Below are 17194 nucleotides of genomic sequence, written 5' to 3' on the forward strand. Positions count from 1 at the left end.
GTCGATATGAAAATTAGACATTCACAATTCATTAGTCCAATATTTACAAAGTCACCATTTTTCACACAGGCTGAATTGATGGAAAACCTGTCAATATTTTTGTTTGGCAGCACCTTTAATGTATGAACACAAAAGACATTTTGCCAAAGCTAATGATTCAGAAGTCTCACTAAGCCCAACAGCTGAAAAATTTTCCTTCTACATCTTCTATCTCCACCTTCTTAATGGCTTCTTGGAGATGATTTTCCATTTTGTGTTTTAATTTGTATTGTATTTTATTATTTTAATCAATAATTTAATTTAATTTGAATTTAGCTCTGTATATGTTCCACACACTCATGGATCACCTGTTCTAGGTCACTTTATCTGTAAGGCCCAATTTCAGGTAAACAGTGTGGTCTAGTGGCTAGAGCCCGAGCCTGGGAGTTAGAGGTCTTGGGTTCTAATCCTAGATCTACCACTGTTTTTTAATGGCATTTATTTAGCGCTTACTATGTGCAAAGCACTGGTCTAAGCTCTGGGGAGGTTACAAGGTGATCAGGTTGTCCCACGGGGGCTCACAGTCTTAATCCCCATTTTACAGATGAGGGAACCGAGGCCCAGAGAAGTGAAGTGACTTGCCCAAAGTCACACAGCTGACAGTTGGCAGAGGTGGGATTCGAACCCATGACCTCTGACTCCAAAGCCCATACTCTTTGATGATGATGATGATGATGGTATTTGTTAAGCGCTTACTATGTACAAAGCACTGTTCTAAGCACTGGGGTAGATACAGGGTAATCAGATTGTCCCACATGGGGCTCACAGTTTTAATCCCCATTTCACAGATGAGGGAACTGAGGCGCAGAGAAGTTAAATGACTTGCCTGAAGTCACACAGCTGACAGTTGGCAGAGGCGGGATTCGAACCCATGACCTCTGACTCCAAAGCCCAGGCTCTTTCCACTGAGCGATGCTGCTTCTCTACTTGACTGCTGTGTGATCTTGGACAAGTCACTTCTCTTCTCTGTGCCTCAGTTTCCTCATCTGAAAAATGGGGATTGAGACTGTGGGCCGCGTTTTGGGCCTGATTACCACATAACTACCCCAGTGCTTAGAACAGTGCCTGGCACACACTAATCACTTACTAAATACCATTTATAAAAAAAAAAAAACTTCACCCAAATACTGCACAGCATCAAAACAAGGTTTCTTCAGGCTTAAGTCTTACTCACTAAACTGATATTAATACTATTCATTAATGATAGCTATATAGAAGCAGTGTGGTACAGTAGATAGAGCATGGGTCTGGGAATCAGAAGGTCATGGGTTCTAATCCTGCTCCGCCATTTGTCTGCTGTGTGGCCTTGAGCAAGTCACTTCATTTTTCTGGCCTCGGTAACCTCATCTGTAAAATGGGGATTAAGACTGTAAGCCCCATATGGGACAGGGACTGTGTCCAACCAAATTGGCTTGTATCCACCCCAGTGCTTAGAACAGGGCTTGATGCATAGTAAGTACTTAACGAATCTTGTCTTGTCTTAGGCCGTCGAGTCGTCTCCGACCCATAGTGATCATCATCATCAATCGTATTTATTGAGCGCTTACTATGTGCAGAGCACTGTACTAAGCGCTTGGGAAGTACAAATTGGCAACATATGCCATGAACACATCTCTCCCAGAACGCCCCATCTCCATCTGCAATAGTTCTGGTAGCGTAAACATAGTCCTTCTAGACTGTGAGCCCACTGTTGGGTAGGGACCGTCTCTATATGTTGCCAACCTGTACTTCCCGAGTGCTTAGTACAGTAAGTGCTCAATAAATACGATTGAATGAATGAATAGCGTTTTCTTGGTAAAAATTGGGAAGGTGTTTACCATTGCCTCCTTCCGCTCAGTAAACTCAAGTCTCAGCCCTCGACTCTCTCCCGTGCTGCTGCTGCTCAGCACAGGGGAATTTTGACTTGGAGCAGATTGCCTTCCACTCAGTAGCCACTTCCCAAGCTAGGAATGGGATGGATATTCATTCATTCATTCAATCGTATTTATTGAGCGCTTACGGTGTGAAGAGCATTGTACTAAGTGCTTGGGAAGTACAGGTTGGGATGTGCTTCTGCTTGACTCTCCCTCCCATAGCCAAGAGTGGTAGAGTACTGGAAACTCCAGGTGTGAACCTGAGAGGGGGACTTAATAAATACCACAATTTTATCATTATTATTAATGATAAATGTAAATTATTTATATGTATATGTATATTTATATGTATATGTATATTTATATGTATATGTATATTTATATATATACCTGTCTCCCCCACTAAGCTGTAAGCTTGTTGTGGGAAGGGAACTTCTCTACCTACTGATCAATCAACCGGGAACTTACTGAGTGCAGAGCACTGTACTGAGCCCTTGGGAGAGTCAGTAGACATGAACCTTGCCCTCAATTAGCTTGCAGTCTAGTGGAACCCCTTAAGGGAATTATCTTGAGCAGTTTCTCTCTCTATACCCTGTCCTGATTTCCTTTGTAGGCCTACAGAAGAGAGTTCAAAGCCATCTGGAAGTGTACCATCCCTGGTCAGCCAAAATTGGGTAGAGATACGAAGAAAAAATCACAGACATAGATTAGATAAAATACTTATACTGTGGCCAGTCCAGTGGGTAAAGGCATTTAGCTGGGATAGTTCATCCAGAGAGAATAAGAAGAAATGTACCTTGGGGAAGAATATTCAAATCTCTTTCTTTGACTTATTGTTTAAACAAGAACTCTGAGTTTCAGAATATTTAACAGACCTCATCCCATCTCACCCTCTAAAAACACTCTTTTACTGCCATTTGTTAAGTGCTTACTATGTGTCAAACACTGTTCTAAATACTGGGGTTGGTAGACTTGCATCCACTAGTCCTTCCTCCTGGACCACCATCTTCAAGTCTCACTCTCCTATGACTCCCTCTCCTCTGCCTTCAAACAGGCCCACACCTCCCCTTCCCAAAAGAAACATCTGAATTCCACTATTCCCAAATCTACATCTCGAGTCCTGTTCTTTCTCCTTCTCTGCAGTCTTGTACTTCCTACTGTCTTTAGGACATCTCTACTTGGGTGTTCCACTGAGACCAAAACAGAACTCATATTCTGACGCAAACGCAACCCTCCCCCTGACTTTCCCATCACTGTAGATAAGACCATAACCTCGGCATTGTCCTCAACTCATTTCTCTCATTCAACACACAAATTTACTCTGCCACCAAATCCTGTCAGTTCAACTTTCCCAACATTGCTAAAATCCTCCCTTTCCTCTTCATCCAAACTGCTACCACATTAATCCAAGTGCTTATTCTATCCAGCCTTGATTACTGCATCAGCCTCCTTGCTCACCTCCCTGCCTCCTCTCTCTCCCCACTTCATTTCATATTTCCCTCTGCTGCCTTGATGCTTTTCCTGCAAAACATTCAGTCCATGTTTCCCCACTCCTCAAGAACCTCTAGCTGATGCCCATCCACCACCACATCCAGACTTTTGGCTTTAAAGCACACGATCTCCTTGCCCCTAATCTTACCTATAATTTCTTACTACAACCTAGCCTGTTTAATTCTTTCTTCTAATGCCAACCTACTTACTGTACCTCCATCTTGTCTACCTCACTGTCTACCCCTTGCCCACATCCCTCCCTCCTTCATATCCAACAGATGATCACTCTGCCAACCTTCAAAGCCTTATTAAAAGCACATCTCCTCCAAGAAGCCTTCCCTGACTAAGCCCCCATTTCCTCTTCTCCCACTCCCTTCTGCATCACCCTTGCACTTGGATTTGCACCTTTTATTTCCTTCACCCTTAGCCCCTCAGCGCTTATGTGCATATCTGTAATTTATTTATTCTTATAAACATCTTTGTGCCTCTTCAGAATATATAAGCTCACTGTGCGCTGGTAACAGGCACACCGACTCAGTTATACTCTCCCAAGCACTTAGTACAGTGCTCTGCTCATAGTATGTGCTCTGTAAATAGGATTGATTGATGGAGTAGACCATGCAGTTTTCTCTCCATCTTTCTCCCATTTCAGGTCCATACACCTTCAACGAGTTGGCAGGCTCCTATTGCCTCTATTTCTTCTCCTCCAACTCCCTCCTCGGCACTTTACAATCCAGTTTCCTCCAATTTACTCTACTGAGGCAGTTTTCTACAAAGTCACCAATGACTTTCTTCTTGCCAAGTCTAACAGACCCTAACTGGGTCCTAATCCTCAGCTTCTTGACTACTCAGTTCTTTCCTGGTTCTCCTGTGTCTTCTCGAGCTGATCCTTTTCAGGCAACTTTTCCGACTCCTCTATCTGTGGCTGTCCCTCCAGGCTCTGTTCTCAGTACCTTTCTCTCCCCTTTTCCTCTTCCGTCTTCAGATAACACCCTGTCATAACTCCTCTTCTAGACTGTGAGCCCACTGTTGGGTAGGGACCATCTCTATATATTGCGAACTAGTACTTCCCAAGTGCTTAGTACAGTGCTCTGCACACAGTAAGCATTCAATAAATACGATTGAATGAATGAACTCCTCTACTCCCATGGCTTCAAGCTACCATTTCTGCTTTCATTCATTCATCCATTCAATCACATTTATTCATTCATTCATTCATTCAATAGAATTTATTGAGCACTTACTGTGTGCAGAGCACTGTACTAAGCCCTTGGGAAGTACAGGTTGGCAACATATAGAGACGGTCCCTACCCAACAGCGGGCTCACAGTCTAGAAGGGGGAGACACAACAAAACAAAACATGTCAGCGGATGTCAAAATCATTAGAATAAATAGAATTATAGCTGTATGCACATCATTAACAAAATAAATAGAATAGTAGTATGTACAAGTAAAATAAATAGAGTAATAAATCTGTAATCTGTACGAATATATATACAAGTGCTGTGGGGAGGGGAAGGAGGTGGGGCAGCGAGGGGGGATGGGGTGGAGGAGAGGAAAAAGGGACCTCAGTCTGGGAAGGCCTCCTGAAGGAGGTGAGCTCTCAGTAGGGCTTTGAAGGGGGGAAGAGAGCTAGTTTGGCGGATGTGTGGAGGGAGGGCATGATTCCCAAATCTACCTCATTAGCCCCTTTCTCTCCCTCTTCATATCCAACAGGGCGATCACTCTGTCCATCTTCAAAGCTTTACTGAAGGAACATCTCCTCCAAGAGGCCTTCCCTGACTAAGCCCTCATTTCCTTTTCTTCCATTCCCTTCTTGTCGGCTTTCCTCTTCCATCTGCACCCTTTATTCACTTCACCCTCAGCCTCTCAGCACTTATGTGCATATCAGTAATTTATTTATAAAAACATCTGTCTCCTTCTCCAGACTATATAAGCTCCTTGTCAGCAGGTAACATGTACACTGTAAACTCACTGTGGGCAGAGAATCATGCATTTTTTTTTCAGCCTCCGTGGGCCCTTTATATGGCTATCACACCAGCACCTCACACTGTTTATGTCCAAAACTAAACTCCTCATCTCCAATCGTCTCCTCTAACTGTCCCATCTTTTGTCTATTCTCCTCATCCTAGAGGCCACCACCTTGGTTTTACCTTTGACTCTTCCCTCTCTTTCTCCCACTCCCTTCTGTGTCGCCCAGCCCCACAATACTTATGTCTGTATCCTTAATTCATTTATTTATATCAATGTCTGTCTCCTCCTCTAGACTGTAAGCTCATTGTGGGCAGGGAATGTGTCTGTTATATTGTTGTGTTGTATCTCCCAAGCACTTCATTACTTTATTCATTCAGTTTTATTTATTGAGAGCTTACTGTATGCAGAGTACTGTACTAAGCACTTGGAAAGTACAATTCAGCAACAGATCGAGACGGTCGGTCCCTACCTAACAACGGGCTCACAGTCTAGAAGGGGGAGACAGATAACAAAACAAGTAGACAGATGTCAATACCATCAGAATAGATAAATAGAATTGTAGCTATATATTCACATCAATAATAAAATAGAGTAATGAATATGCATAAATATACACAAGTGTTGTGGGGAGGGGAAGGAGGTAGGGCAGAGGGAGGGAATGGAGGCGATGGGGAGGGGAGGAGGAGCAGAGGAACAGGGGGGACTCAGTGTGGGAAGGCCTCCTGAAGGAGTTGAGCTCTCAGTAGGGCTTTGAAGGGAGGAAGAGAGCTAGTTTGGCAGATGTGTGGAGGGAGGGCATTCCAGGCCAGAGGTAGGACATAGGGCAGGGGTCAACGGCGGGACAGGTGAGAACAAGGCCCAGTGAGGAGGTTAGCGGCAGAGGAGCGGAGTGTGCGGGCTGGGCTAGAGAAGGAGAGAAGGCAGGTGAGATAGGAAGGGGAGAGGTGTTGGAGAATTTTGAAGCCAATAGTGAGGAGTTTTTGCTTCATGCACAGGTTGATAGACAACCACTGGAGATTTTTGAGGAGAGGAGTGACGTGCCCAGAGTGTTTCTGTAGAAAGATAATCCGGACAGCAGATTGAAGTATATAACACAGTGCCCTGCCCACAGTAAGTACTCAATAAATACAACTGATTGATTATATTCAGGCTGTTACCAAATCCTGCCAGTTTTTCCTCCACAGCATTTCCAGGGTCTCCCACTTCCTCTCATCCAAACGGCTACCTCACTGTTCTGGACACTTGGCATATTTTAGTTCAGCTACTTTCTCAGCCTGTTCACAGGTCTCCCTATGTCTGGTCTCTTCTCTCTACAGTTTATAATTCACTCAGCAACCCTGATTTTTATGAAGCATTACTCTGTATATTTCTCCCTGTTCCTCAAAAACTTTCAATAATAATAATAACAATGGCATTTACTAAGCGCTTACTATGTGCAAAGCACTGTTCTAAACACTGGGAAGGTTACAAGGTGATCAGGTTGTCCCACAGGGGGCTCACAGTATTAATCCCCATTTTACAGTTGAGGTACCTAAGGCACAAAGAAGTTAAGTGACTTGCCCAAAGTCACACAGCTGACAGTTGGCAGATCCAGGATTTGAACCCATGACCTTTGACTCCAAAGCCCTGGCTCTTTCCACTGAGCCATGCTGCTTCTCCATACCTACTTACCCATACCTCTCCTGAATTGTCCTATTAGCTTTAAGGCTCTCAGTCAGCTCTTTCCTCCCACTCTTCTCCCACTACAGCCCAGCTCTCTTATTTTCTGTGTCTGTTTATTGTTTTATTGTACTCTCCCAAATTCCTAGTACAAGGCTCTGCACAACATAAGTGCTCAATAAATATGATTGAAAGCACTCTTTATTGCTCTCAAGCTCATTACTCACTGTTCCTCGGGATCATCTTTCCCATCACCGACTTCTTGCTCACCCTCTTCCCCCTGCCAGGAGTTCTCTCCACCTCCACACCTGAGAGAAAACAGCTTTCCCTATCTTTAAAGCCTTTCTGAAATCACATCTCCTCCAGGATGTCTACTGTGATTTATTTCTAATCACCCATCTCCTGTACCCCAAATACCGCTTCAGCTCTTTTGCACTCCTTAGTGTCTTACTGCCACCACAATAGTGTATGTACATATCTAATATGTACTTACAAGTCCATACCTTCAAAGACCTACTAAAATCACGTCTCCTCCAAGAAGTCTTCCCTGACTATCCTCTATTTGCCCTATGCAAATGGTTCTGCACTAAGTACTTTGATTTCCACTCCACCCCAACATCAACTGCACTTGGACCAAAAGATTATTTGAGTAATAATGAAAGATCTAATAGAGGAAAATATACATTTAGAAACGAGGTTCTAATTCAGCTGTGGCTGTGAGCTTATTGTGAGCAGGGAATGTATCTGTTTATTTTTATGTTGTACTCTCCCAAGAGCTTAGTACAGGGCTCTGCACATAGTAAGTGCTCAATAAATCTGATTGAATGAGTGAATGAATGAACCCTTTCTGCTGGGGGTCTGGATACCTTCAAATGATGTGACAAAAGATACAAATCCTGTCCTTAAATAGGAAATTAAAACCCCCCCACCATTTTTTCTTTTATTTTAAAATATAGTCATCCATTCTGTGAGTGCAATGTATTTTCTCAACTTCCACAATACCAGACTTCTAGGAAAGAGTCAATATAATTCCCCTCAGAAGTTATTTACAGAGTACTGTGTAATAATTGCCAAACTGACAACGGCCCAAATTAATTTGAGGAAAGTATATATAGCTAACTTCCGGGAGATTATCAGGCATGAAGCCATTATTGTAAAATTGCAGATATGAGGCCAAAAATAATGATAATGACGATATTTGTTAAGCGCTTACTTTGTGCCAGGCACTGTTCTAAGCTCTGGGGTTGATACAAGGTAATCAGGTTGTCCCATGTGGTGCTCACAGTCTTAATCCCCATTTTAATGATAATAATAATAATAATAATAATAATGGTATTTGTTAAGTGCTTACTGTGTGCAAAGCACTGTTATAAGCGCTGGGGTTGATACAAGGTAATCAGGTTGTCCCACGTGGGGCTCACAGTCCTAATCCCCATTTTACAGCTGAGGTCACTGAGGCACAGAGAAGTTAAGTGACTTGCCCAAAGTCACACAGCTAATGGGTTGGACTTTTAGTGTCGTATTCCTCAGTCCACTTCAGCCCTCCTGGAAGCCTATGGAAAATTGAGAACCGAGCACATGATTTGATTTGAATTCTTCACATTCACCTTTTGCATAGACTTCTTTATTCCCCCTACTCAATCAATCAATCAATCGCATTTATTGAGCACTTACTGTGTGCAGAGCACTGTACTAAGCGCTTGGGAAGTACAAGTTGGCAACATATAGAGACGGTCCCTACCCAACAATGGGCTCACAGTCTAGAAGTCTACTCTGGATGGCAGCATTGAAATTTTCAGCTCCGGGACCAGTGATTGGGTCAGTCAGTCAGTCAATCGTATTTATTGAGCACTTACTGTGTGCAGAGTACTGAACTAAACCCTTGGAAGAATACACTATAACAATATTGCAGACACATTCCCTGCCCACAGTGAGCTTACAGTCTAGAGGGGCAGAACGAAGGACACTAGTCTCTTCTCCCTGATAACATTCATGAGGCAGAAGAAGACGTACAACCCAACGTAAATCTTTGCCTCGGGTCACATGACCAAAATGTCACTTTGCCACTTGGAGAATGAGTTGATTGATCCTATTGAGATAATAATAATAATAATAATGTTGGTATTTGTTAAGCGCTTACTATGTGCAAAGCACTGTTCTAAGCACTGGGGAAGTTACAAGGTGATCAGGTTGTCCCACGGGGGGCTCACATTCTTCATCCCCATTTTACAGATGAGGGAACTGAGGCCCAGAGAAGTTAAGTGACTTGCCCAGAGTCCCACAGCTGACAATTGGCGGAGCCGGAATTTGAACCCATGACCACTGACTCCAAAGCCCGGGCTCAGACCCAATCAATCAATCAAGCAATCAATGGTATTTATTGAGTGCTTATTGTGTACAAAGTATGAAGTACATAAAGTATGATTACTAAAGACTCCCCTCTGACCTAGCCCATTTGGATTCTGGATGAAGCACGGCATTTGGATAGGGCATAGATCTCAGAGTCAGAAGGACCTGGGTTCTAATCCCGGCTTCACCACTTGTCTGCTGTGTGACCTTGGTCAAGGTACTTCAATTTTCTATGCCTCAGTTACCTCTTCTGTAAAATAGGGACAGGGACTTTGTCCAAACTGATGAGCTTTTATCTACCCCAGTGTTTAGTACAGTACCTGGCACATAGTTAGTACTTGAAGAATATAAAATAGACAGAAATTTCGTGTGCACACAGGGAAAATTGTGGATGGAGAGCTGAAAATTTGGTCTTTCACACAGAGGGCAATTATTAGTTCATGAGGGCACTTGTACCAGTTTTCCAAACCTGCTTAGGCCAGATGGTATCCACCTGCTTTATAGCTGATGAAATGCTGTATTTAATTCTGGGCTGGTGCATTTCCTTCAATTCAGTCATCTGCAGAGGAAGAAAATAATGAGGCTCCACATTCCCTGCCATAAATTAAACCCAGTGAACAGTTGTGGGCGGTTCTGCTGTAAGAACACAAACAACACAAGACCCTGAACTGCCTCCTTGTCTCACACTTCTTGCTCATATCTTGCTCATTAGAGAAGCAGCATGGCTCAGTGGAAAGAGCCCGGGCTTTGGAGTCAGAGGTCATGGGCTCGAATTCCGGCTCCACCACAAGTCTGCTGTGTGATGTTGGGCAAGTCACTTAACTTCTCTGAGCCTCAGTTACCTCATCTGTATAAATGGGAATTAAGAGTGTGAGCCCCACGTGGTACAACTTGATCACATTGTATCCCCCCCAGTGCTTAGAACAGTGCTTTGCACATAGTAAGCGCTTAACAAATGCCATTATTATTATTATTATTATTATTATATCTCCCACTTCTGGTTTCTCACCAGCATATGTACATTGGGGTACTGGATGTTTGATGATTCTTCCCTTGATTTTCCCATCACTGTGGACACCACAGGGGGGAGGGAAGGAGGGAAGGTGGGAAAGAAGGAAGGAAGGAAGGAAGGAAGGAAGGAAGGAAGGAAGGAAGGAAGGAAGGAAGGAAGGAAGGAAAGGAATTAAGTTTTAAAATTAATGTCACCCCCTGTATAAGATCAAGGTCTTCTCCATTCAAGAAATTGAAGTAGAGTGAAGCAAGGACCCCCAAAAGCTTTATCCTCAGAAAGTCACATAATTATTACAGTCACATTTTAAAATAATCGATCTTTCCATGCTATAAACAGGCCATGCCTCCCTGAGCAAATTGGATGTGCCCATCTTAATCAGCTTGATAAAGGAAAAACACCAGAGAAGGAAAATGCTCTGGAGAAAGATGGATAAATTAGAAGAGAATAACAAGCCATTTAATTTGAAAATGAATCACCTGCAGAATTACATGCTGAAAATATAATAGCCAAGAGGGGAAAGAGATAACATGGAAGGTTTCCTTCCAAACATTTACATATTTAGAAGCCCCAGTCTCTATTTCTTAAACAGAAAGGTCTAAAAGAAAAGGTTTTGTTTTCAGAAAAAAGATTAGCATCAATTCTCTCTGTAACTGAGGGGATTCTGGTCAGTTTCAAGATGATTCAGGCCCTTTTTGCCTTACCATGTTCTCCGTTTAGCCATTCACACATGAATACTCCTTCAAAGACAGAGAGCAGACTCATCCTCCGATATCCATTTTGTTACTTGAAATTTAGCCAAAAGTTGAGTAGGGGGAGAGATTGTAATTTTTTGACTCCCAAGAGGTTCTTACATTATCAGTTAATTTCATCTGTTCCCTTTATCGTCCTGTCCCCTTTAACTTAGAACATCCCTTTCTACCGCAGTTGGTATTGTGATCTGGTAGGTACCTATGATCTGTGATTTTTTGAACCAAAAGCTGAACTTCTAGATCCAAAATGATTATGGGCTTGATCCTTGGGGGAAGAGAGGAGTGTTGTACCTCCCAAACACTTAGTATAGCGCTTGGCACTTGGCAAGCTCTCAATAAATACCATTGATTGGTTGATTGAGTAGTGTGAATTAAGTTTGGTGATCACTGCGCCTCACTCCTATGATTGCTTCTGCTGTTAAAATTCCCTCTCCCTACCTGTCTGAGGCTAGAAGCAAGAACAATACACAACTGATTTCTCCAAAGTCCCAGGCTAACTTAGGCATAGCACTTGGGGCACATGAGAAATTATGTAAAATGCAATTTATACCTCAAGAAAGACACAGAAATACGTGAAGCGTTCCATATTTTTTTTCTGGAATGCCCTCCTTCTTCATATCTGACAGATGATATCCCTTCTCACCTTCAAAACCTTATTGAAAGTACCTCATGTCCTCTTCTCCGACTCCCTTCTGTGTTGCCCTTGTACTTGGAGTTGCACCCTTTATTCACCCAGCCCCACAGAGCTTACATACATATCCATAATTTATTCATTTTTATTAACATCTGTCTTCCCCTTTAGACTGTAAGGTCACTGTGGGTAGGGAACGTGTCTACCAACTCTGTTATATTGTACTCTCAATCATTCATTCATTCAATCGTATTTACTGAGCACTTACTGTGTGCAGAGCACTGTACTAAGCACTTGGAATGTAAAATACAGCCATAAAGAAAAACAATCTCTGCCCACAATGGGTTTACAGTCTAGAGGGCTTAGAGTCTTGATTCTCCCAAGCCGTTAGTACTCTACACACGGTAAATGCTTAATAAATATGATTGATTGTATTGATTAAAGGATCTTTGCAGCCCTAAAGGGGAAGACAAGCATCAAAATCTGGTGCATATATGATAGCCATAAATTTTATGAGAATAGATGCAGATAATAAGGACAAGCAGATAATAAATCAAAAACCAATAAAAATGAAGACATTTGAATTCTGCGAGGGTTTGAATGATGGTCTCTGATCAATTTTCAGCCTTCACTGAGGGTAGGCCACCTCAGAAGGGAGGTGGGAAATAAACTTCAAGGTTTATTGGGGTGGTTGGTTCTCTGCTTTCTAGATAAACTTACTCCACAGGGAGGTTAGAGACAGTTCTGAAATCTATTTCTTGTCAGAGCTCACCTGAATCAGTCATTCAATCAATCATTGGTATTTCTTAAGCATCTACTGTGTGCAGACCACTCTACGCAGTGTGGGGGGCGTTTTGGGAAAGTTGGGAGAGTTTTGGGAGAGTACGATACAACAGAATAGCAGATGTGTTCCCTACCATAACAAGTTTACAGTCTAGAGATTGTTTATTTGTAAATTCTCAAAGCCTGGCGCTGACTTTACGGTAGTAGTACTCAGAGAAGCAGCGTGGCTCAGTGGAAAGAGCAAGGGCTAGGGAGTCAGAGGTCATGGGTTCAAATCCTGGCTCCACCACTAGTCAGCTGTGTGACTCTGGGCAAGTCACTTAACTTTGCTGTGCCTCAGTTACCTCATCTGTAAAATGGGGATTAAGACTGTGAGCCCCCACGTGGGACAACCATGATTACCTTGTATCCCCCTCCATCACTTAGAACAGTGCTTGGCACACGGTTAGCACTTAACAAATACCAATATTATTAGTAGTATTATGGTAGTCCACCTGTGGATTTTAGCCTCATTGGCTTAGATTTGAGCAAGGCTTTTAGGGTTCTTGGAAACCTCTCTGGAAAGCAGCTCAAAGCTGAGGGATTGCCTAAAGTGTCCATGTTTACAAGGGCTGAAACTAGAGACCCACCTACACCCCAGCACTAACCCAGCCTTTACATTTGTCACTGTTGGCACCACAACAGCTGTTTACTCACTGGCACCTGCCCACAAATCAATAGTAGGTCTTGCCCTCACCCTGTGAATCATGTAAGTTACTTTATTATCATTATTATTATTATTATTAAGTGCCATCAAGTCGTTTCCGATTCATAGCGACTCTATGGATATACTTTCTCCAGAACATCCTGTCCTCTGCCATAATCTGCAACCTTTCTAATGGTTCTTCTGTTATCGTTGTTATGGTTTCTATCCATCCATTAGTGAGAAGCGGCATAGCTCAGTGGAAAGAGCACAGGCTTTGGAGTCAGAGGTCATGGGTTCATATCCCAGCTCTGCTAATTGTCAGCTGCGTGACTTTGGGCAAGTCATTCAACTTCTCTGTGCCTCAGTTATCTCATCTGCAAATTGGGGATTAAGACTGTGAGCCCCCTGTGGGACATCCTTATCACCTTGTAACCTCCCCAGCTCTTAGAACAGTGCTTTGCACATAGTAAGCGCTTAATAAATGCCATCATTATTATTATTATTATTAATCTAGCTGCTGGTCTGCCTCTTCCACATTTTCCTTGGACTTTTCCTACCATTAGTCCTCCTGATTATGTGTCCAAAATATGCTAATCCAAGTCGAGTCATGTGGCCTTACAAAGACCACTTTGGTTCAGTTTCCTCCAAAATCCATTTGTTTGCTTTTTCAGGAAGTCCACGGTATTCACAAAGGCCTTGTCCAACACCACATTTCAAAAGAATCGTTGTTCTTTCTATACTGCTTTTTCACTGTACAGCTTTAGGATCTGTACATTGTCACTGGAAACACCATAGAGTTGACAATTTGTATTTCTGTGGCAATTGTTACATCAGCCCATTTCATGACTTAGGGCTACCTCGTAAGGGAGGAGGGGAATGTACTTCAAGTTTTTTTGGCTGGAAAAATCATTAGGGTGATCTACTGGAAAGAACACAGGACTGGGAGTTAGGAGTCCTGGCTTTAAATTCAGGCTCCACCCCTTCCCTGCTGTATAACCTTGTGCTAGCTACTTAACTTCTCTGGACCTCAGTTTCCTCATGCGTAAAATGAGGATTCAATAGCTGTTGTCTCTCCTACTTAGATGGTGAGCCCTATGTAAAACAGTGACTGAGACCCTTCTTATTACACTGCACCATCCCATCCCCGCTCAGAATCTCACCTGGAGAGTTTTCAGTACTCTACCAGTCTCGGCTATGGGAGGGAGAGTCAAACAGATGAAAATCCATTCCATTCCTAGCTTGGCCAGTGGCTAACGAATGGAAGGCAAACCGCCACAAGTCAAAATTTCCCTGTGCTGGGCATCAGCTGCATGGGAAAAAGTCAATCAATCAATCAATCAATCATATTTATTGAGCGCTTACTGTGTGCAGAGCACTGTACTAAGTGCTTGAGAAGTACAAGTTGGCAACATATAGAGACAGTCCCTACCCAACAGTGGGCTCACAGTCTAGAAGGGGAAGACAGAGAACAAAACAAAACATATTAACAACATAAAATAAATTGAATAAGTATGTACAAGTAAAATAAGTAAATAGAGTAATAAATACATACAAACATATATAAATATATACAGGTGCTGTGGGGAATCAATCAATCAATCAATTGTATTTATTGAGCGCTTACTGTGTGCAGAGCACTGTACTAAGCACTTGGGAAGTACAAGTTGGCAACGTATAGAGACAGTCCCTACCCAACAGTGGGCTCACAGTCTAAAAGGGGGAGACAGAGAACAAAACCAAACATCCTAACAAAATAAAATAAATAGAATAGATATGTACAAGTAAAATAAATAAATAGAGTAATAAATATGTACAGACATATATACATATATACAGGTGCTGTGGGGAAGAGAAGGAGGTAAGATGTGGGGGATGGAGAGGGGGACGAGGGGGAGAGGAAGGAAGGGGCTCAGTCTGGGAAGTCCTCCTGGAGGAGGTGAGCTCTCAGTAGGGTCTTGAAGGGAGGAAGAGAGCTAGCTTGGCGGATGGGCAGAGGGAGGGCATTCCAGGCCCGGGGGATGATGTGGGCCGGGGGTCGATGGCGGGATAGGCGAGAACGAGGCACGGTGGGGAGATTAGCGGCAGAGGAGCGGAGGGTGCGGGCTGGGCTGGAGAAGGAGAGAAGGGAGGTGAGGTAGGAGGGGGCAAGGTGATGGACAGCCTTATAGCCTTATAGTCAAGCGTGGAGACTCAAGTTTACTGCATAGAAGACTGCAATGATAAACCAATTCCGTATTTTTTACCAAGAAAACTCTATGGATCCACTACCGGAATGATTGAAGTTGGAGGTGGGGCGTTCTGGGAGAGATGTGTCCATGGAGTAGCTATGGTAGAAGACAACTCGACAGCATAAGACAAGACATAAGCCCATAGCACAGCATTTGGGTTAACAAATAATACGATTATTATTAGTGGACAAACTGGAATAGTCCAGCAAGTGTAAATAGAATGGTCTGATGTCGTGAGGGTAACAGTGCTGAGGAAGAAGAAGCAAGAGAAATCTGTCACTCAGTAGAACTCTTTGAGTCTTCATTCCATCCCCGCCTGCCCTCAAGGAGTTTAGGATAATAGGCTGTCATTCACTTCTCCACCCTTGTACTGACACACTACTGCTGGGGTCGTGGGGGTCAGACCCTCTCCCATTTTCCCGGCTGAAGTCGGATCTCCAAAGGGCCCTCCCAGAGGGCTTTATGGTGGCAGGGCTGAAACTCTAGAAGCAGCATGGCTTATTGAATACAGCACAATCCTGGGAGTCATAAGAACCTGGGTTCTCATTCTGGCTCTGCTGTGTGACCTTAGGCAAGTCACTTCACTTCTCTGGGCCTCAGTCATCTCATCTGGAACATAGGGATTAAGACTGTGAGCCCCAAGTGAGACGGGACTGTGTCCAAACTGATTAACTTGTGTCTACCCCAGCATGCCTGGATGATCCTCAGTGGTCTGGGGTGCAGGCTTCAAATCTGTAGCCGTCTAGTGACAGAGTGGTTCAATTCCACTTTTCGGGCATTGTTAGTACTTTTCCCCCTTCCAGACTGTGAGCCCACTGTTGGGTAGGGACCATCTCTATATGTTGCCAACTTGGACTTCCCAAGTGCTTAGTACAGTGCTCTGCACACAGTAAGTGCTCAAAAAATACGATTGAATGAATGAATTTAGAACAGTGTTTGGCACATAGTAAGTGCTTAAGAAATACCATAATTATTTATTATGACCTCCAAAATCAGGACTACCCTGCCTGATGCAGGACATCTGGTCACATTCCTTTTCACTGGTAATGATTCTCCTCTCTTAAAAATTATATACACATTTTGCTCTCTATTCTTGTTTTTATATGTGCCTTAGGACTTTAAAACTTTAAAATCTGGGACAATGAGGAGCTAGCTGTGAATAATTTGAAAGAAAAACCCCTCCTTAAAGTAAAACGATGGGTATCTGTGGTGTCAAAAGATCACCCGTTTTGGATCTATAATTTCAGAAAGACCTAAGAATCAACTTTATCAGAGACCAGAAACCCAGTCATTTACTTTCATTTTTTCCGGACTAAGTGGAGTCATTTGGAAGAGGCCATCTGTGAATACTGTAATAACAGTGATTCAGTTTCACTCTGGGGTTAAAGTCTGAGCAGTATTTAGAAATATTTGATTGGAAAATAACTCGACTGAACTAAACATTTGTCTCAGTTGAATGTCTCACACACAACCTCATTCGAATTCCAGGAAGCAAGGCACCTCGGTTCCAGACAGCTGCTAGAATATGCCGATTGCTGGGATTTATCAGATTTGGATTAGGGAAAATCCCATGAAGCAGCACAACTTTGTGACAGTATATTCAAGTGGAAGCCAAGGGAAAAAAGGCTAATCCCAGAAAACACTGCCAAATCAACCTGAAATGCTAAACTCCTGCCATTCAGATGGAGGCGACTTTAATCCCTGGAGCCATTCGGAAAACAAGGTGCTCCAGAGGGTGACA

At 43.1% G+C, this 17194-nt stretch overlaps 1 non-coding gene across 1 annotated transcript; it reads left to right on the forward strand.

Annotated features, from left to right (window-relative positions):
- The first annotated feature begins 16144 nt into the window (after window positions 1–16144).
- On the forward strand, window positions 16145–16231 carry TRNASTOP-UCA. The gene has a single exon. It is a non-coding gene; the product is annotated as a tRNA-Sec (tRNA).
- The last annotated feature ends 963 nt before the right edge of the window (window positions 16232–17194 follow it).

Source organism: Tachyglossus aculeatus, chromosome 2 (genome assembly GCF_015852505.1).
Source record: "Tachyglossus aculeatus isolate mTacAcu1 chromosome 2, mTacAcu1.pri, whole genome shotgun sequence".
Taxonomy (NCBI): Eukaryota; Metazoa; Chordata; class Mammalia; order Monotremata; family Tachyglossidae; genus Tachyglossus; species Tachyglossus aculeatus.